The sequence below is a fragment of the Stenella coeruleoalba genome (genome assembly GCF_951394435.1).
Source record: "Stenella coeruleoalba genome assembly, chromosome: 5".
In the NCBI taxonomy this organism is placed as follows: domain Eukaryota; kingdom Metazoa; phylum Chordata; class Mammalia; order Artiodactyla; family Delphinidae; genus Stenella; species Stenella coeruleoalba.
Window position 1 is genome coordinate 15,795,579 of NC_137150.1, and position 21,947 is coordinate 15,817,525.

The window sequence follows — 21,947 nt, forward strand, 5'->3', positions numbered from 1 at the left end:
CTCCTCCGGGAGGCGAGGGGCGTGCCTGCGCGAAGTTCGCCCGGGGCCGGAGGCGGCTTCTGGGAGAGCCGGTCTTCACCAGAGTCGGCGGTCAGGGCGCGCTCGGTCAGGGTCAGGGGTAGGGCTGGCTGCTGGAGAGCGATTGGTCCGAGAGCGCTCCGTGGCTCTTCCGCCAGCTATCTCGGCAGAGTGATGTTGCTGACACACAGGAAACCCCTCTGACCGATCAGAGCCTTCTGCCTACAACCCTGGAGCGGACCGGAATGAGACTCAAGTCTCTAGGGCCCTCAGGAACCACGCCAGGTGTTTGCACGTTCCAAGCAGCCTGTAGTCCCCCTGTAGTCCCCAACTGGGAAAGCCCTGGCGTTGCAGTGCGCCGCGCTTCACCAGAGACCGGATTCCTGGCACTTGCAGGAACCTGCTGCTCCCAGAAAGCTTTCAAAGGAGGGAGGGTGGGGAGGGAAATGGGGAGAGTCTCTTTCTGTCCTTCTAGTCTGCCTTTCCGCTTTTATTTCAATATGGTTTCTCTTAATTAACCAAATGCTAATAAACCGACGTCAATTGGTAACATCAACGTGAAAATTTCTAAAAGGGCTTTGTAAAAGTATTAGTAGTTGATACTTGACGTTGCTTCAGCACAATTTGTTACCTACCACTTACAGACAACGCAGGGTCCCCAAATCCTCCTGTCCAGTACATTTAATTAAAGATCAAAGTCTGCAATAAAAAATAAATAAAAACATATTGTTCAGGAAATAACGAATATTAAATATAAATTTACATAGATAGATGTAAAGACAATTTCAACTCCAAAGTGATTAAGGTGTGCTTTGGGGGTTTTATTACCAATCCTATTTCTTTAGGTTAAAGTGATTAGTCACAGGGCTTCTCTGGTGGCGCAGTGGTTGAGAGTCCGCCTGCCGATGCAGCGGATACGGGTTCGTGACCCGGCCCGGGAAGATCCCACATGCCGCGGAGCGGCTGGGCCCGTGAGCCATGGCTGCTGAGCCTGCGCGTCGTCCGGAACCTGTGCTCCGCAACCGGAGAGGCCACAACAGTGAGAGGCCCGCATACCGCAAAAAAAAAAAAAGAAGAAAGTGATTAGTCACAAATATCTCTGGTAAGTACCCTAACAATACTGGTTGAGACTTCCTTGAATACTACATTTATTCAAAAACTCATTTTCATGGCTTGAATGTATCAAATTTTAGAGCAATGCACTTCAACATTGTAGTTGAGCAAGTTTGATTGGAAAATGAATTAGCTATTGAGGGACATATTTAAATGGGCCCACACAGGGATGAATCTAGCAATCTTGACAATTTATTAATTAACATATGCTTTATGTGAAATAGTCACAAAGGCTTTTCTCTTTGAAGAAAAAAATCCCAGAAGAAAATATCTGTAAAATATATACCATAAAGATTTCTTTCTGGCCCCAGATGTTACATGATAATGTTCTCTTAAAAAATGCTCAAAAGAAAACCTGGAGCTCCTGGCTTTGATACCACAAAGGAAAATTCCCCACAAGGACCAGACAGTCCTTTCCAGGGACACATGTAGAAAGGACCATATCCAAACACATGGCATTGTGAGCACACTGGTATATTGAGTTGTGGTCAATAAAACAGCATGAAAATAAATGATAAAACTAGAATAAGTAACTCAAGGGCATGAATGTTGTTTTGAAAACAAGTCTCAATTGAAATGAATGCTACAGGCCTCAGTTTTCTCAACTATAAAATAAGGGAGTTGGATTTGATTTTTTTTCCCATCCATATATGATTCTATAATTCCAAGTCTTAACATGAAACATTTTCATATTCTTTGATTAGGATGGTACTGACTGGGATTATTTTCTATTAAGAGAGAGAGGGAAGTGGAAGAAAACATTGACTTCCATTGGTACTCAATAGGTCCTAACTCCTCACTCTTCCCATTTTTCATTTGCAACATAAGCAATATGTAACCTCATTCAGAAGTCTGTTGCAAATGCATTAACCCATAATGTGAGTGTTTGGAAAAGTACACTTAGTCTAAATACCATTAAGTACTTTCAGAAAACTTCACACTTTATTAGGCATTTGGAGAAGATACTTGTCCTAAGTGGACCACAGATTTTTTTTTTTTTTTTTTTTTTTTTTTTTTTGCGGTACTCGGGCCTCTCACTGTGTGGCCTGTCCCATTGCGGAGCACAGGCTCCGGACGCGCAGGCCCAGCGGCCATGGCTCACGGGCCCAGCCGCTCCACAGCATGTGGGATCTTCGCCGACCGGGACACGAACCCGTGTCCCCTGCATCGGCAGGCGGACTCTCAACCACTGCGCCACCAGGGAAGCCCCACCACAGACTTTTTAAAATGAGATAAAAAAGGTTGATTTTGTAAACACTGCTTTTACATGCCACATATTTTAGATTTGAAATATGTTTAAGTTGTATTTTAAATCAAAATTGTGCTTTTGAGAAATAATTTATGTATTCAGTTATTGTTTGTTGACTGTGTTAACTTTCTATTTGTAATACATTGGACTAGATTTAATAAAGGAAAAAATAAAATACCATCTAAAACCCAATAACATGTAAGTATTTATTGATGCTTAAATACCAAATATAAATGCCTTAAAGTTATGAAAAGAATATGTTTCATATCTTTAAGTGACTTACCTCAAACATTTTGTATTAATTTGTTTTTTATTTCATTAATGATGTAAATGTCTGACTTGAAGAGATTAACAATTTAGTTGGAAATGCAAAGAACTTACAGGGTTAACCATGATAGTAACATATAACAATAGCAATAATAATAAGCCTTTCCTATATACTCAGCACTATGCACAGTGCTGGGTCCTTTAATCCTTAAAATATCCTACGGTAATTGACAGTCATATCCCTTTTTTTTTTTCTTTTTTTTTTTGCGCTACGCGGGCCTCTCACTGTTGTGGCCTCTCCTGTTGTGGAGCACAGGCTCCGGACGCGCAGGCCCAGCGGCCATGGCTCACGGGCCCAGCCGCTCTGCGGCACGTGGGATCCTCCCGGACCGGGGCACGAACCCGCGTCCCCTGCATCGGCAGGCGGACTCTCAACCACTGCGCCACCAGGGAAGCCCCAATATCCCTATTTTATAAGTGGTGAAACGAAGGCACAGAGAGGTTAAGTAACTCATTCAGAGTCATACAGTAGAAACTGAGATTTAAACTGAAGCCATCTATCCCTAAAGGCCACACATTTAACCACCATTCTATGATAAAATACACACTAGTACAGGGCACTGATAGGAAAATTAACTGTTAGTGGCCACTACTAAAAAAGATTGAGTATAGAAAGTGTTATTCCCAAAGCCTTCTATCAAGAGAGAAAATTTTGAGCCAGGTCTTGAAGGTACTGATAGTCAGAGTATTTCAGAAGCTTCCCAAATGTTCTGCTCTCCTTAGGCTTTTAAAAAAATAGCCAACAATTTATATATAATTTGAGAAGTGACAGACAATTCTAGGAAAGTCAAACCTGTTCAGTTTCAGACTCATAAACAAAAAGGCTGCCCTTCTTGTTACAAAGTTTCTAATAACCATCTTTACAAAGGTTCTTTTTCTTAAGTCACAGAAAATCCAACAATCATTGAGGATGGAAAGATTATTGAAAACATTTGAATCGAGGGCTACAAGCATAAAAAGAAAAAAACTTCTGATAAACATAAAATGTAAAGGGTGGGGCTTCCCTGGTGGCGCAGTGGTTGAGAGTCCGCCTGCCGATGCAGGGGACGCGGGTTCGTGCCCCGGTCCGGGAAGATCCCACGTGCCGCGGAGCGGCTGGGCCCGTAAGCCATGGCCGCTGGGCCTGCGCATCCGGAGCCTGTGCTCCACAACGGGAGAGGCCACAACAGTGAGAGGCCCGCGTACCGCAAAAAAAAAAAAAAAAATGTAAAGGGTGGCAGAGAGAAGGGAGAGCTAATGGGTAGGCCAATTCAGGATTTTGCAGGTGAGAGAGGATGAGACTCTGCTTTGGGAGACGAGGGAATCCTTTGAGAGATCCCTCCAAGAATAATAACTAAAGTGTGATAACTTCTGAGATATACCTTAAGAAAGTGAGGAGACTCTTCTGTTCTCCAAGAAGAATATAGGAGAAAGAAAGAAGAAAGAAGCCCAAGGAATTCACAGCTGGTATCCTCCAGTGAGTTAGAGGTGAGAGGGCTAAGGTGGGGCAGGAGTGGAAAAAGCACACAGAGAAAGGATGAAAGACGGTCCTGTGCTGGGCAGGGCCCGGCTGCTCCTATAAATGATTCACTTGTCATGGATCCAGTCAGTAGGGGTCCTGAAATTTATTTCATTAAGAATCACCTCAGGAGTATAGGACACAGAATAGGAGACAGCCTGGTTGCTCCAGGGTTGGAATGAATAAGAGGAGAGGTGAGTAAGGGACCAGGGAGGCTGAAGAAAGAGGGAGGGGAAAGGAAAGGGAGGAAGGAGATGAAGGTGCAAGAGGGGAACTGTGTAGGGGAGAAGAGAAAGCAAGGTGCTTGCACACAACTGATAGGGAACTTTGGAAATCTCACAGAGCGTTGCTTTCCAATTATTTAGGTTTGAATCTGGGTAGCTGTGGGGGAAGGGGTCTGGGAGGTGGTGAGATGACACAGGCTGAGGGGTCCCGTGGTTAGAATAATGTGCCGTTTGAGTATCTGCCCCTTCGCAGATGACATTGAGCTTGGTTTTCTTTTCTTCCTTTTTGTTTCAGTTCAATGAAGTTTCTTTTTTTTTTTTTTGAAGTGTAGTTGATTTGATTTACAATGTTGTATTAGTTTCAGGTATACAGAAAAATGATTCATATATATGAATACATATATGAATGAATATATATATGAATATATATATATATATATATATATATATATATATATATAGGCTAGGTTTTCCATCTGCGTGCTGTCACTTACAAGGACCTGTAAAATCCCAGGCCACCTAAATCTTTTCATCCTTCACAAAATTTCTTGCTCCCAGAAGTTAAGAATAGTCAAGGAAACTGCTTCCCTATAGTGCCCTTTTTAGTATTTACTTTCCTTATTCCCATCCACATGAAGCCCTAGTCCCTAGTCTTGGTCACTTTATAATAGTTTTAAAAGAATTTATGTTAAATCCAGAATAAAAATGCCAGTCCTGGCTTGTCGTCTTTCTCTAATCATTATATATGATAAATATTCCCTTTGTTCTCTTTGTATCTGACCTCTCTGGTTTCACAAAAGCATGTCTCACAACATTTACTGATAATAGATTGGAAATGCTATATTACATGCCAGTTTTTCTACAATTTTCTTTTTTTATTTTAAAATAATTTATTTATTTATTCTTGGCTGTGTTGGGTCTTCGTTGCTGCATGCGGGCTTTCTCTAGTTGTGGCCAGCGGGGACTGCTCTTCGTTGCAGTGTGCGGACTTCTCATTGGGGAGCTTCTCTTGGTGTGGAGTATGGGCTCTAGGCACGCGGGCTTCAGTAGTTGTGGCTTATGGGCTCAGTAGTTGTGGCTCGCAGGCTCTAGAGCACAGGCTCAGTAGCTGTGGCGCATGGGCTTAGTTGCTCTGTGGCATGTGGGATCTTCCCGGACCAGGGCTCAAACCCGTGTCCCCTGCATTGGCTGGTGGATTCCTAACCACTGCGCCACCAGGGAGGTCCCTACAATTTCATTATACACTTAGCTTTTTCAGGAGATAGGAAGTGTTTGTAAAGCCTGTGGGTGCAGAAGTATCTTTAAAGCCAGTTACCCATATCCAAGATCTTACACCATACTCATGGACCCATGGAGGGTTTCCATGGTAGCACAAAGGGTAAAAATATGACATTATTTGAGTGTCATTTGTCATCGTTATTATATCCACCATAAATAAATTGTTGATTTCTGATACATCCATATTTTGAGTGCATAAGCTAAATCCCAAATAGGTAAATGAAAACCATGTGTGAAAATAAAGAAATACCTGTTTTCCTCATGTTAAGTCACAGATTCCATCAGCTCACTCCTGGGATGTTGATCTCAATTATGTCCTGAGAGTTTCACATTTTTCTTTTTCTTTTCTTTTTTAAATTTAAACATTTTTTTAATTGAAGTATAGTTGATTTACAACATTGTGTTAATTTCTGCTGTACGGCAAAGTGATTCAGATATATATATATATATATATATATATATATTCTTTTTTTTCATATTTTTTCCATTATGGTTTATCATAGGATACTGAATATAGTTCTCTGTGCTATATAGTGCTGTACACATTTTTCAAGATTAAACTTAATAGCAGTTGTTGTCATTCAAACTTCAGATTTTGGAATTTGGCTTTCTGAAAATTTGATAAGTTTTCACCCGTGGCACTCAAAGTGTGAACCAATTTTAAGCAGATGAGCATTGTGTCCATTTTTATAATTTCTTAATTTAGATTCTTGTAGAAAAGCTGGCAGGATGGGCTTATCCAAGAGGGTCTTCTTACAACAAGCACAAGATTGGATACTCTGCTGGAAAGATACCTGGGTAGCTGAAGAAAGCATCTAATATGTCAAAATACTAAAGTGAAATAGACCCATGTTTTGTCTATAGAAACAATAAAATGGAATAAAATATAGTTCAATATAGAAACAGTTATTTATAGCTGAAGAGAACTCAAATAGTGTAGGTTATGCTTCAAGTGGAGAAATAATCAGTTACTCCTTGACAAATTCTTACGTTTTCAATGACAGGGTTTAGCAGAACCTCAACATTACTTCTGATTTTCATCTTTCAGCTTCAGTTCTAGACACCTGATATTGCAGCTAAATATTTATCTTAGAGACTGTATCATAGTTATAATAACCATGTAATTAAATACTATCTTAGCTCACCAGCAACGTCTGCTTTGAGTCTCTTAGCACAGTTTCTCAAACTTGACTGGGCATACAGATCAGTGGCAGGATCTTGCTAAAATGCAGTTGTAGGTATGGGGTGGAGCCCAAGACTTTGCATTTGCAACAAGTTCTGTTTGATGTCCAAGCTCCTCATCCAACCACTACACTCTGAGTAGCAAGATTTTACATGATCCTGCCTGACATTGCTTTACTATGGCAATTTAAAAATGCTGTAGCTGCTCCTATCCAGTGACTAAAACACGTTAAGGGTTTAGCAATCGTGAACTGTGGTACGCATGTGCCACGTGCTGTTTGGAATGCTTTTTATGTATTAGCTCATACCACGTGGTTTTGGAGAATAAGACAGAACTGGGTTCAAAGGTCAGTTAGGGCCACTTAATAGCTGTGCAACTAGACTCATGGCCAAACCTGTGTCGTGTCAATGTTCTTATCAAATAACTCCTATATCACAAGATAGCTGTAAGAATGTGATTGTGTGAGTAAAGTGTTTAGGACTGTGCCTGGTACATAGTAAGTGTGTAATGAATACTAGCTATTATCATCATTATTATTTATAGTACTATCATTTTTACCTTAATGGATATAACTTGATAAGTGGGCCTTTGGGTGTAAGAAACCAGATTCATCAAACCCAGCTTGAACAAATAAGTGACTTTATTGGAAGGGTACAGGAGTGGGGGCTTTAGAAGAGAGAAGGTATAGGAACTTGAAAATCATGTATCTTGCCTATTCTCTCTACTTCTCTAAAGACATGGGATCTCTGTTCTCTGCCTTTCTCTGTTCAGCCACTGATTTTCTTTCCCTCCCTCCTTCTTTTTCTTCCTTTCTTCTTCCTCTTCTCCTCTTCCCTCTCTCTGCAAAACAGTTTTCTCTTCCTACACGGATATGACTCAAAGTGGCAACCCAAAGCCTAGCATTATTTCCAATAATAAATTCCTAGGGAAAGATTCTGGACTGACACGGTCAAATTCACTTTGGCCTGGAGGTGAAGGGGATGAGCCAGGCGATCAGAGCCTTCCTCCAGGGCTGAGTGACAGACTCCAAGAGAAAGAGAAGGATAGCCTACCTGTCTTAGGAGGAAATATGGGGGCAAGGAGTGACATTGTTATCACCTCTGGTATAGAAGGCAGTACAACCATGGGTGTGATTGATGGGTGGAGAGGAAGAGGGAAAACAAGGGTTTCAGGAATACAGTTGTGACTGGCAAACTCCAGAGCTTCAAGGAGGCTAGAGTATTGTGCCTGGGACCATTCAGAGCCTGGTGGAGAAAACAGTGCTCCAAGATTGGTGAGACAAGGCCCTGGGAACCTACTGCTTTGGCAGGGAAGTTGCTGAGAGTTAGCTCCCAATGGGAGCACCCAAGTGGAGATCTACAGAGCATATGGAAAAACTGAGCAGAATGAATGAACTAAGAAGGCAGAAGGCAGAAAAATCCTGTTGTCTTACCTCTTTTGTCTTTGCTAAGGACGTATAGAAGAAAGGATGAAAAAAAAAAAGAAGGAAAAAAGAATCTTTGCATTCCTGCCAGGAAAATGAAAGTCTTCCTTCAATCAAAGATAAATTATGAGGTTCTGCTTCCATGATGGAAACCAGCCCCAAGGTATGGTAATTTCTCCCGGGACCTTCATTATTAATTCAGTTGGGAGGAAAGCAAGGGACATACTTACAGTAATTTGAGTCTTTGGAAATAAGGAGTTTGACGTGAGCTTCGGAGCAGCAGAGAAATTGAATTTGATTTAGAGAATGAGTGCCTCAGAAGAAAGTGGAAGGCAAGTCTGGAAAAACTTTGTGGTGATTGCGTGAACACTTCATAGCTGAAAGCCCTGTTCATTCTCCTCGGGCATGAAATTGTGGCTGTAGGATACATTATAATTTGCTTTAGCAAGATAGCATGAGAGATTAGATTAGATTTCATCTCCAATGAAGGTGGCAGACTGGTAAGGGTTTGGATTGAAAGTGTATGTATAAAGGACAGGTGTGGCAAGGGGAAGCAGCGTTGGACTACCAACCTAATACTTTTCATTTAGAAACAGGCAAAGATTACTGCTCGCATGGGGATCCTCAGGAATTGGCCAAAGGTAGACTTTACAAAGTCACGAAATGAGTGTTAGGTAAGTAAGGAAAAGTGGTTCAGCAATGGAGGATAAGGTTGATTTCTTTAATTACAAAAAAAGGGAGGGGAGAAGCAAGAATTTGTAAATAGTTGTTCTGGGGAAGAAGGTCAACTTTATAGCATTCACCCCAAAGCATGCTGTATGTTATAATAAAATATATTTTATATGCTACATTATAATCAATGCAAGAGTTCTTCCTGCTCAGAATAACTGCAGGAAAAAGTTGTGGAGCTCTAAGAGAAGGAAATGACGTGGGACAAGCTTTTCAAGAGCAGAAGGGGAAATAAAGCAGTTCTACTCTGGCCATGGAAGGAAAAAAGGCAGAGGGAAACAGGTATAGTCGGTACGATGAACAAGAGGTAGGTCTGTAAATCAGCTGGGCTATGAGGAAAGAGACAAAATCTCCTTACCTCTGAGAAGGCCATTCTGATTAGAAGTCCTTAGAAGTAATATATGAGGAAGGGAAGGGAACCCACCGCTTTCTTCTCATGGAGTAAAAGACTGAAGAAAATGAATATAACATCTCAAAGATGTAAATACACAGTATTAAATATATTAGGTATTAAAAGATTATATGAGGAAATTGGAATATGAGGAATATGGTATATGGTGATATATGAGGAAATCTAGGAGGAAATACAGTGTAAATTTTCAGGCAGTGAGGAGAGCCAGACGAAGAAGAAGGAGAAGGAGAAGAAGAAATCAGTCAATGATAAAAGAAACATTGGTCATCAAAGAAACCTTTAAGGATTGATAAAGTTCCTATAACTCTGGATAAAGCAGAACTTAAAGTTCCAGTATGTAATAAAAAAAACTCAGGCCTCAGAAGATTGATTACAGTGCACTCTGAAATGAAAAGCGTATATGTGTCTGAACATATAAACACACACACACACACGTGTGTGTGTGTGTGTGTGTATTAGAGAAAGGAGCAAGATTGAAAATGAAGGAAGGAGGACTTGTGGCTCCTCAGTTAGGGAAGTTGAAGAAGGATTATCCATTATCATGTGGATAATCTAAAATGTGATTGGAAAAAAATGTGGCTAATGCCATGGTGACAACACTGAAGAAAGAAATAAGTTAATTATTACCAGACTTCAACATTCCAGAAGTGAATGACCTGATGGCTTTTTTAGGGAGGAAACTCTTTCTAGGTTAATGGCCTCAGCTGAATTCCTTCTGTAGACTGCCTGACTGACTTGTCTCCTATATTGTTGGTTTATGGGAGGCTATTAGAATAGCAAGTATGATGAAATAAAGAGACTCACCGATCATTTTTAAAATGTATTTAATTTCTAATAAAAATTACTCAACTAATTACCCAAGAACAGGATTATTGTGGGAAGAAAAGTTACTGCAGATAAGTCTCACACACAGACACACACACACACACACACACACACACACACACACACACACACTCAGAAAAAACAGAGGCAAAATTCTATACCTTGGGACAACCAATATTAACATTTACTCATCCAAAGATTTTTCCTTTCAAATATTGTCATGTGAATATATATGTATATGTATATTTTAAATTAGGGTACTATATAATTGTATCTTGCCTTCCTGCCAGGATGTAAATATATGTATATATACCTATCTTACCATTTCTTTCCATTTTCTTAATGCTGACAGAACACTACTAGTAGTTGAAAGGATAAAGGAAAGAAAACTAGATAAATAGTTTCCTGGCATTACTAAACAAGAAAGTCTGACACAATAACAGAGGACTTGATACATAAAATACAAAGAAGCCCTATAAAGGGACAAAGGGAACTTGGTTTCCTTAAGAGATATCATGGTGCATCAGTTAAGTTTAGATCAAGACTTTGAATCAGGTAAACAATAATTTTCTTTCCAGTAACAAAGGTAAAGCACTTACCTCTTAAGTTACTGCAAAAACTTTATATCCCAATATTCCCTGGTCAGAAGTTTTCAGATAGAAAAGAATCAACACGGCAGATGGCATGGATATGTAGTATTTTAATGTAGTTCTACATGAAATGAAAAAAAAATCAAACACAAAAGAATTAACATTTAAGGTGCAAAAGTGAGATGGATATTTAGTCTGAATTCATTACAAGGACAAAGATGAAATGTTTAAGGTAATAAAAAAATAAGGAAGAAGTATTTAATACATTAATAAACTATACAATAAGTTGTAGTAAGAGACATTAAACCCCAAAGAAGAGCCAAAAAATTGTATTTATATGGAAACTATAAGGAAGATTCAAAGATAAATTAGAAGTTGGAAACAGGAAAGCAAACATAATGAGAAATTACAAAAAGTTGTTTTTGAAAATAGGATGATTCAGGACGTAGTAGTTATTCACAGCCATCACCAGGATAGTTATAAGAATAATAGCTGGTATTTTCTGAGCACTTACTGCGGGAAGTCTAAGGACTTAATGATAAAAAGATAGTTCTCTGCCAAAGAGTCAGGGTTTTCTAGAAATGGAAAAGAGACAAAAACAGAAAAGATACGGGAGAATAAAAGCATTGAGACACAGGAAAAGACCCTAAAGTTAAACAGAAACATAAAGTAAGTTAAATACAAGGAAATGTCAAAGTAAATCAATATCTACAAAATAGAGGCTGCTGAATTTGATGATGAACGTATTAAAAAAAAATCCATTAAGAAGCTACAGGAAATAAAACTAGGGCAAAGCAGAGTTACCACACAGAACGTTTTGTAAAACCCCCAAAACTCCTAATTAAAACCAATATAGGAAACACATGGCAGTTCTCCAAAAGAAGCATGTAAGTATAAAGTACCTCCTAATAAGGGAATGCACTATAGGAAAAGATTTGAGAGCCAGGTGGCTGAAGTTATTAACTGGAGAAGTCACATCCAGGAGCTGGGAGAAGCAGGCAAGAGGGAGGTTTAAATACAAATTCATTGGGTATTATTAGAAGGAAAAGAAAGGATCCAAAAGGCCTAATCACGGGGATAAAATCCTTCTGGGAGAGCAGAAATGCAGGAGCCTGTAAATGAGTGAAGGAAACAGGAGGATGTGCCCAATGGGAAAAACCACATCATAGAAAAGAGGAGGAAGAATGAGTTGAAGGGAAAAGAAAATATAAGAAATTGATTTTCAGAGCCATGCAAATTGTTGGTTGGGGAAAAGTAATAAATGCATACATAAGTAGTACTTTTAAATATCATCTGTAACTGTGAATATATGAAGTGAATATTTCATATTCATTCAGTGAATATATGAAGATAAAATATTACATATAGAAAATAAACATCAGAACACAAACACTATTTCATTTGCTAAATTCTGGAATATGAGGAAGTAGGATCCATTAGGCCCAAGGTATTGAAGATGCAAGGGTAATTCCAATGGCTTCCTTGTAATGGTATCAAATTAAGAAGACTAGGAGGGACTTCCCTGGTGGCACAGTGGTTAAGAATCCGCCTGCCAATGCAGGCGACACGGGTTCGAGCCCTGGTCCGGGAAGATCCCACATGCCACGGAGTAACTGAGCCCGTGCACCACAACTACTACAACCCACGAGCCACAACTATTGAGCCCACGTGTCACAACTACTGAAGCCTGCACGCCTAGTGCCCGTGCTCCACAACAAGAGAAGGCACCGCAATGACAAGCCTGTGCACCAAAACGAAGAGTAGCCCCCACTCGCCACAACTAGAGAAAGCCCGCGCGCAGCAACAAACACCCAACACAGCCAAAAATAAATAAATTAATTAATTAATTTTTAATTAATTTAATTAATTAAAAAAAAATAGGAGACTCACAAATTGGTTCTCTCTGGCTATTCCCCTTGAGGCATAAAGACACCAAGATAGAATGGCTGCCTTCTTTTCTAGCTAGGGTAAGCCACTCAGTGCTTTGCATGTGATGTTTGCTTTTTCTCAATAACGGAATTGTTATAATATGTATTTTTGTGCTTTTCAACAGTTAAAGACATTGGGGCTTCAAAAATGATAGAAGTTTCCCCTTCATCCTCAGCAGAGAGTGTGCCCATATCCAGTAATTCTCCATTTCTCAGTAACCCTTAAACATGGCTTCTCTAAAATCAGCAATTTGACCTTCCGATATAACTCTTATGTCTCTTTTCCTGTGAATTTTTAAAAATTGAGACAAGTAACAAGATGAGGTATTTTTGATGTAAATTTGGATGACTTTGCAGGAAGGATAAAAATGAAAATTACCTAGAACTCAAAACCCTTGGTACACAAATATCACCTAAGTGAGTAAGTGAAAAGTAGAATCAATATTAGATTCTAACCTCAGCTCTCCCACTGCCTGACAATGGGCACTTAACCTCCCTGTGCAGCTTGCGAGTATTAATTTCTATATCTAGTCACCTCTTTGAATATTTTGAGAATTAGATAATGAACTTGCTCTTTGAGCTATTTGGAAAAACCAATGGTACATAATTTTTTTTTAAGTGTTGTTTAAAATCTTGTGTCTTGCAAAGAAAAAAAACGTATTTAGCTATTTGAGATGTTATATTCAGTCAAATATGTATTCTTTGTATAACATCTAACATAAAAGTATGCCCTAAGTACTGGTTTTTACTATTTACCACATTAATACTTAATAACATGGAATCTAGATTATTATTCTATTATAGGCTAATTCTTTTGAAACACAAGAAAATAGATAATATGAACCTGTATGCAGCAAAAAATATTTTTCATTCTATTTCTTTTTCCTAAAATAGGACTTTCATTATGCTTTCTGTGCTCAAAGGACTTATATTTTCTCCCAATTTCATTAAGTTGGGATTTTTAAAGACTTTGTAACAGCCCCAAGTCTTCCTTTCCAAACCCTGTCCTTAAATCAAGGCAATGTCGTTCTATTCCCCATGTATCCTGTGATAATTCTGGTCTCACTTTTTCATGTCATTTGCTCTTCCTTTCACTGTCGTCTCTGCCTTTTCCATTTTTTTTTATTCTTTAAAAACCTTGAAGAACTGATGCAGTGAAAAACTGATATATATACAAATACACATATATAAGTGTATTATGTATGTATGTATGTTTATATGTGATATCTAATAGTCAAAGCCAATAATAAAACAATTATTTGTATACATTTTTAACTTCCCTATAATATTCAAAGATTTTGTTTTCATGCGATTGTTTTCAATGTTCAAACTCTCTTCCCTCCCACTTTGTTGTTTTGCCTGATGGGAAGCCCCCTGCTTTACAGTCTGCACCCTGAGGGGACCTCTGGAGTGAGGAAGAAGAGGAGAAAATGATAGATTCAATATCCACTAGCTAAATGACAACTCTCAAATTCCTCTTTCCCAGCATCCTGGGAAGAGTGAAAATCTGTTTCTAATGAAGGAATTACTGTTTTTGCAGCGATCCTTCTACTTTCTTTGTAATTCCTGGAGTTTTTCAAATTCTATTCTTTTGTTGGAGCCAATTTTTAAAAAGTCAACAATGAGATGTTTATTGTAGCTAACATTTTCATTTTGTCTTATAAAAAATTCATTAATTTATTCAAAATATATTTATAAATTACAGGTTATGTATGGGAAATTAAATAGCTTACATATTTTGAACCCTCACTAATAAATATTTAATGTATTTTTATTAAAATGATAATGTACATTTTTACATAAAAGTCAAAATCAAGAACTAAAAGTTAAATAACTGTATAATGATAGTAGAGAGAATCAAGAGTAACAGTATATTCAGAACAGTGTTATAAAAAGTCTTCAAGAGTTGACCTTAAAATTATTTTTTAAATATTGTAGATACTTCCTTTCCTTGGCAATACACTGCTAAAATAGTTACAAAAGATAAAAAATGATTAACCCACAAAAGGTAAAAAAAAGAAAGAAAGAAGGCTGAGACATTAAGAGATGAGAGATTTAAACACATTTTTGGTACTGGTGTTAACTGACTTAGGAGAGAGAAGAAAGCTGTATCTTGAAGTGGAGAATTCCTAGAGGAAATTAATGAATTGATCACTTGAAGGGGCACTGTTTGGAAACATCAGGTACTGAGAGAGGGTAAGAACGGGGGCATTGGCTGAAAATCTGGACAAGACAGAGGAGGGAAACCTAGGCTCCAATTCTTCTGCACAGTGAGGAACTTTCATCTTCCACCAACTCCTTCTCTTCCTGTCAACCACCAGCTCTGAAACTCAGCACCAGGAGACATCAGGTTAAATAGAAAACTGTGGTGACATTAGGTCCGAAGCCACGACACTTAGTTCAGAAACCATATTGTGAACTGATGGGCCTTTGGCCTCTTTGCAAGCACACTAGCAGGCAGCATAGCTGTGCCGTCCATCCCCGGGCCCCCACCTGCACTCCAAGCACGTGATGCACTGATTCTTCTCTAGTGTCCAAAAGGCCCTTCCTTCAACCCTACTCCTCACCCAAAAGAACGATTTCTAAATATTGACATTTCTCAATTTCAAATCTGAATATATAGTCAAGGTACTCCAATCCCTCAAGGACAGCCTTCGTTTGAAAGGAATGGATCAAAACAGAGAGAGAATTTCTACAAAAAGAAGGACAAAGATAGTGAAGGAATCAAAAATGTGAAAGAAAACCCCTAAACTGTAACATCTTCAGTGAGTTAAGAGAAAATATTCTACCCATAAAAAAGGAATGTAATACTACAAAAGAATGATATAACCATAAAGTATACATAAAATACTTGATAGTAATTTAACAGTAATAGTCTACATAAAAAATTCTAATGGAGATTTTGGAAGCCAATATGCAAAGTGTAAAAATTGAAAAATCAGCACTATAGACATCACTGAATATTGAGATAAATACCCAAAGAAAGAGCTTAAAAAGTTGAAACTGTTTCTGGAGAGAAGGATTTAAAGTTTGATAGAAGACCTACTGTATAGCACTCAATACTCTGTAATAACCTATATGGGAAAAGAATCTGAAAAAGAATAGATATATGTGTATGTACAACTAAAAGACTTTGCTGTACACCTGCACAACCTTGTAAATCAACTATACTCCAATATAAAATAAAAATATTAAAAAAAGAAATTTTGATAGAGTTTACTATGCACCCTTTAGCTCTGTGTTTGTTTTACCTGCTTGCATGAATGACTGGTAAACAAACAAAACAAAACAAAAGAAACAAACAAAAAACCAATTAAAACAAATATAATCAAAGGTAAAAGACCGTTTTTTTTTTTTTTGGCGGTACGCGGGCCTCTCACTGTTGCGGCCTCTCCCGTTGCGGAGCACAGGCTCCGGACACGCAGGCTCAGCGGCCATGGCTCACGGGCCCAGCCGCTCCGCGGCATGTGGGATCTTCCCGGACCGGGGCACGAACCCGCGTCCCCTGCATCGGCAGGCAGACTCTCAACCACTGCGCCACCAGCGAAACCCCATACTGTAATTTTAAAAATTGAAGCCTTTGGTGAGTTTATTAAAAGCAAAATTAGTACACTGTGTAGAGCAAGTAATTTTATTTCTGATGATTCAATACTCAGTAGCGATTCAGGGTCAGTCATTATGGGATGTCAACTTGGTTATATAAACAGAAACTGTGTAAGAGACTGTAACAGATATGTATCTAATCTAGAGCGTGAGAGAAACAAAGCTCAGACATTTTTCTTTTGATCAGTGATTTACTATTTTTATTTTCTCAGATTGCAGAAAAGCAAATAAGTAAAGTAAGATTTTTGAGTTGATTTAGCTATAGAAAATTTAAATTAAAAGTCTCATTTTGATATTTCTTAAGGAAGGAGTCAATTTTGTTATTATGAAACCCTGTAGTTTTACCTTCGTCAGTTGTGCATAAAGTGTTTTTAAGATTGTGTCTAACTGCAAAATGTAAGTACTTAGTGTATGGCTGACTACTATTTTAATCACATACTACATTGATTGTACTCTTCTATTTAATACAGTACATAAAGAGTTTTGTACTTCGTTGTATTTGGATCAAGTGGGGATTAAGTCTTACAAACTATGCCTATGAATATTTCTTTGGTGGTTTAGAGATTATCCATGTATGATCTGAAAATTGTATTTATAATGAAAACTTTCATCAGAGCAAAAAAGAATACTGAGATTGCACTTACAAATCCCAAGTGAAAGAGTTCTCAATCACAAAACTTAGAAGATGTCTCTAGGAACTGGTAAGTTAATGTTTTCAAAAAGCCACCTGGGAATGAAACTGATAAATTATATCTTGGGTATTTGATAACCCAGTGGTCACTTTAAAGTAGATATAGTTAATGAAAGCATTATGATCTGCTTCTGTCAGCTAATGAAAGAGCACAAATCACTACAGCAAAATGAAGTTTAATTTTTTAAGAATATTAAAAAGTTCTGAGTTGATAGGTAATTCTTAGCTACTTTGAGTCCCATCTTTCCTGCCAGAGTGATTGTTCTATACTCTCCTACATTTACAAGGGAAATGGAATCAATATAATATTACCAACCACCCTTGAGTGTGAATCATTGATTTGCCACCGGTCTGTACTCCCGACCTCCTCCTTTCTTTCATGTAATTGTCCATCTAGATGGTATATGATCAATACTCTGTTATATTTTGACAGAAAAAAATAGATTTCCACTTGTTAACTTTTTACTAATAAAGAAAGAATGGCCTCAACGAATGGAAGGCTTAGAACAAAAAACCTTTTGTACTTTTTCAGGGAGCAGTAAGTGTTGCCGATTACTAATAATTGCTATCATATACGTTCTGCAAAGCAGGTAGTAATCTGAAAATCAAATGATCAGGGAAAGTTAAGAGACCATGAGTGATTGGTTTATATAATATTCATATTTTCAAGCAAACTTTAAAAAATATATTAATATCTTGGACATTTCCACCACTCCATTTCCACTATTCCTACTTAGAAAAATCATGTCTTGGAGATAATAAAGAAATAACCCTAAGAAGATCGTATCCTACAAAAACTGCAAGTACAGTATGTGGATCATCTTTCTTGTCTCTTAGCTAATGTGGAACATATCCAATACTTTCACGTCAAGTCATTTACTTCACCATAGGAACATTGCAGACTCCAAAGCCTACATCAAGCAATGGACTTTTAATTTTTTAATGCAATATTCACTCTTTGCATGGAAGAAAAATGCTCTATGCTAGCGGTAAGTGTGGGGAAAACAAAAGGTAATCTTCTTTATTTACTCTGGGATTGAATAAACTAAGCAGTACCAAAATAAATTCCTAAACAGGTATTTAATACCAGAAGAAATTCATTGCTAGTTAAAGCAGTGTTTTATTCATAAGAACAAATCAGTTGGGACTGAATAATGTCTGGATACTTTAGGTATGAGAAATTTGAGAGACCCATAGTAGAATTTGGCAAAAGGATTCCTAACTAAATAAGGCTGAAATTCTGCCAAGTGAATTAATCCCCTTCCTTAGGCTTTGTCTTCCCAGCTCTCTCCCTAAGGATTATTTGGCCAGCTCTAATATTTATTGCTTATAATCTTAAGTACATAAGGTGTGCTCGCTAACGTGACCTCTAATTATATTTACATACTGAAGTACACATGTTACCAGTCATAAAGTTGTACTGACCTTTGTCATTAAAAAAACAAAAACAAAAAAACCCTAAAAACTCAAACCTAAAAGATGTGTCCAAAGAACTTTCCCTTACAATTGGCAGAAAATCCAGCCCAAACAGGCTTTTTAAAAGGAGCTGATTCACTCGCTTAACTAAAACATATAGGGGAGGGCTGGCTCCCTCTCTCCCTCTGTCTCTCTCCTCTCCTTCTCCTTCTCCTTTGCTTCTTCTATTCTTTCCTGTTTCCTCTCTTTTGCATCTCTTCCAGGTCTCCATTTGCCTTCATACCTGTGCAGGTTTCCCACCTCGAACAGAAGATGGCTTCAGCTTTCCCAGATCTCACATCCTCTGAGGTTCAGTCTAGCAGGAGGGAGAAGTCCCCTGTCTCTTCTCAGCATTCCTGGTGAATGCTTACTTTCACTTCTGATGGGGTAACATAAACCATTACTGAACTATCCATGGTTAGGAAGAGGAGAATGAAGCATATTGATTGGCTTAGAGCTGTCACTCATTTCACTCCGGAACCCCATCTGTATTAGTTTCCTATGGCTGCTGTAAAAAATTACCACCAACTTGGTGGGTTAAAATAATATGTTTATTCTCTTACAGTTCTGGAGGTCAGAAACCCAACATCACTTTTACTGGGCCAAAATCAAGTTGTGGGGAGACCCGTGCTCCTCCTGGAGGCTCTAGGGGAGAGTCCATTTGTGAGCCTTTTCCAGCTTCTAGAGCTGCATTCCTTTGCTCTCGGCCCCTTCCTCTATCTTCAAGGCCAGCAGCCTAGTGTTATGTTTGGTCATATTGCCCTCTTCTGTAAGCAACTCTCTCTCTGCCTCCCTCTTTTTTTTTTTTTTTTTTTTTTTTGTGCAGTACGCGGGCCTCTTACTGTTGTGGCCTCTCCCGTTGCGGAGCACAGGCTCCGGACGCGCAGGCTCAGCGGCCATGGCTCACGGGCCCAGCCGCTCCGCGGCATGTGGGATCCTCCCGGACCAGGGCACGAACCCGTGTCACCCTGCATTGGCAGGTGGACTCTCAACCACTGCGCCAAGCCCTCTGCCTCCCTCTTGTAATGAAGCCCTCTGCCTCCCTCTTGTAATGACATTTGTCATTACATTTAGGCCTCATTCAGGTAATGCAAGATAATCGCCCAGTCTCAATATCCTTAGCAATCATATCTGCAAAATCACTTTTGTCACATAAAATAGCATTCACGGGTTCCAGGGATTGGGACCTGGGTATCTCTGAGGGACATTATTGAACTTACCACACACAATATAAGCATAAAAACAGAGAGAAGGGAAGATGGAAACCCAACAAAGGTTGGGAAGATAAGTAACAAATATCTAACACTGATGTGTTTTAGAAGCTGTTTTTATTTTGTTCCTTTGTCTTTTGTAATTATATTAGCAAAGCAAGGGTCTTCCTGTGCTTCTAATTTTAATTTAACATCAATGGCCAAATTATCAAGTGTACAGAAAATATAAGTGGGTATCGGGAAGCTAGAGATCCAGTTGTGACTTGAACTTTTCATGGCATGAAATTATCTACTCTAAGGATAGTTTGAGCATTAGACACTTCTTCAGCTATAATAATAGTTCCTTTCTGTGGCTCGAAGATGGAACTGTGCTTTGTTCACCTCTTAAGTAAATGAATCAAGTAAGATTTTTAGTCAAGCATGATAAAAGAGCTACAATATAGGTCGGTTGACGATGAATGTATTTTCTATTTTCTATTCCAAAACGTACGTGAAAGACCAGGTTAGCATCAATTAGATATTTTGTAAAATACCTTACGTTGCCCAACCGCTGTAAGTTTAAGCCTTCACCAAAAAAAAAAAAAAAAAAAAAAATCCTCTTCTTAAATTGGTTGTTCACTGTACCTTCTTTTTTGTTTGATTGGATTAATTGATTGCCCCTTATTCCCTCAATGCAATCAAATTATAGCATCCTCTCTTAGTTTTCAGATTCTCAGAGGAAGATGGAACCTGTTTGTTTGGCTTGGAATTAAAATTCCCTATCCTTAATCTTCCATGATCATTGACTGATCTGCTTGAATGGAAGAATTTAAAAAAATTATGAGAGGCAGAACTATATTGTGGATGAGAATCAGAAGATTTGGGTTTAAATCTTTATTTTGGCTAGTTGCTACTTTTCAGCTGTGAGACCTTGACAAAATTACTGCACCTCTCTGATCCTCAGTTTTTAATCCATAAGATGGGAGATAGTAGTAATTATCCACGGTTACGCTCTGCTTTGAAAGTGTAAAGCACAGCATGCAGCACCAAAAATTATGGGTGTTTTTCTTGTCATTGTATTCATTCTATCACATGAATATTGCCTAACATATAATTTTATTCAAGTGTTTTGAAGGAACTGATATGTCAGTTAATAACGGTTTCATGAATACTCTGTGTGCTGCCCTTAAGGAGCCTTCAATCCTGCTATGTACAGTTTTTAGTAGAACCCATTACAACTGTTTAATATCACCTAACAGAACACATATAAATATGTTTGACATAAATTTAGCCATAATTTAAAATAGTTCAATATGTTGTAAAAGATTTATTTTAAAAAGCATTATATAATTTTCAGTAACTGAAAAAACCTTTGATTTTTGGACATGATTCAAGAAGATTTTAAGTATAAAGTGAGAAACCAGATAATAAGGTCTATCGTATTGAGTGGCAGAGGAATTCAGCAATCTAGGCCAGATGATAAAACTGGTAACACTTTGAAGACTTCCACATCTCTGTGATTCCTATAGTTCCAGATACCTATCAGTCTCAAGTTTATCCACAGGCACTCTAAAATTATATGAAAATGGCTATACAAAGCGCAGTTATAAAAAGAAACAAAGCTTGATTGTTTTGTTGTTTAGATTACACATATAAGTGAAAGCACAAAGTATTTGTCTTTCTCTGTGTGACTTATTTCACCAAGCACAGTACCTTCTAGGTCCATCCATGTTGTTGCCAATGGCAAGATTTCATTCTTTCTTATGGCTGAGTAATATCCCAATTATATATATATATGCGCCATTTTCTTTATCCATTTATCTATCAATGACACTTAGGTTGCTTCTACAACCTGGAGGGGAGGTGGGTAGGGGAATGGGCAAATAAACATAGGAGATTAAGAGGTACAAACTACTAGTTATAAAATAAATAAGTCACAGGAATGTAATGTACAGTACAGGGAATATCATCAATACTATTATACAATAATAACTTTGTATGGTGCATAATCTATAAAAATATTAAATTACTATGTTGTATACCTGAAGCTAATATAATATTGTAAGTCAACTATACTTCAGTAAAAAAAAAAAGAAAGAAACAAAGCTGTGGCTCTGTGGTCATATTAGCAATAGCATAAGTCTGATTTCGTTGGGTTGGCATGTACTACTAATTACATAATTAAGGCTAGATGTACTGTGTTTAAAAAAT

General features: G+C 38.2%; 1 long non-coding RNA gene across 1 annotated transcript in view; it reads left to right on the forward strand.

Moving 5' to 3' along the window:
* LOC307187348 overlaps positions 1–21,947 on the forward strand; it is a 262,872-nt gene that overhangs the window by 222,976 nt on the left and 17,949 nt on the right. The window contains exon 5 of the long non-coding RNA XR_013828587.1: positions 8,342–8,476. This is a non-coding gene — a long non-coding RNA (uncharacterized lncRNA). The remainder of the gene's footprint in view (positions 1–8,341; positions 8,477–21,947) is intronic.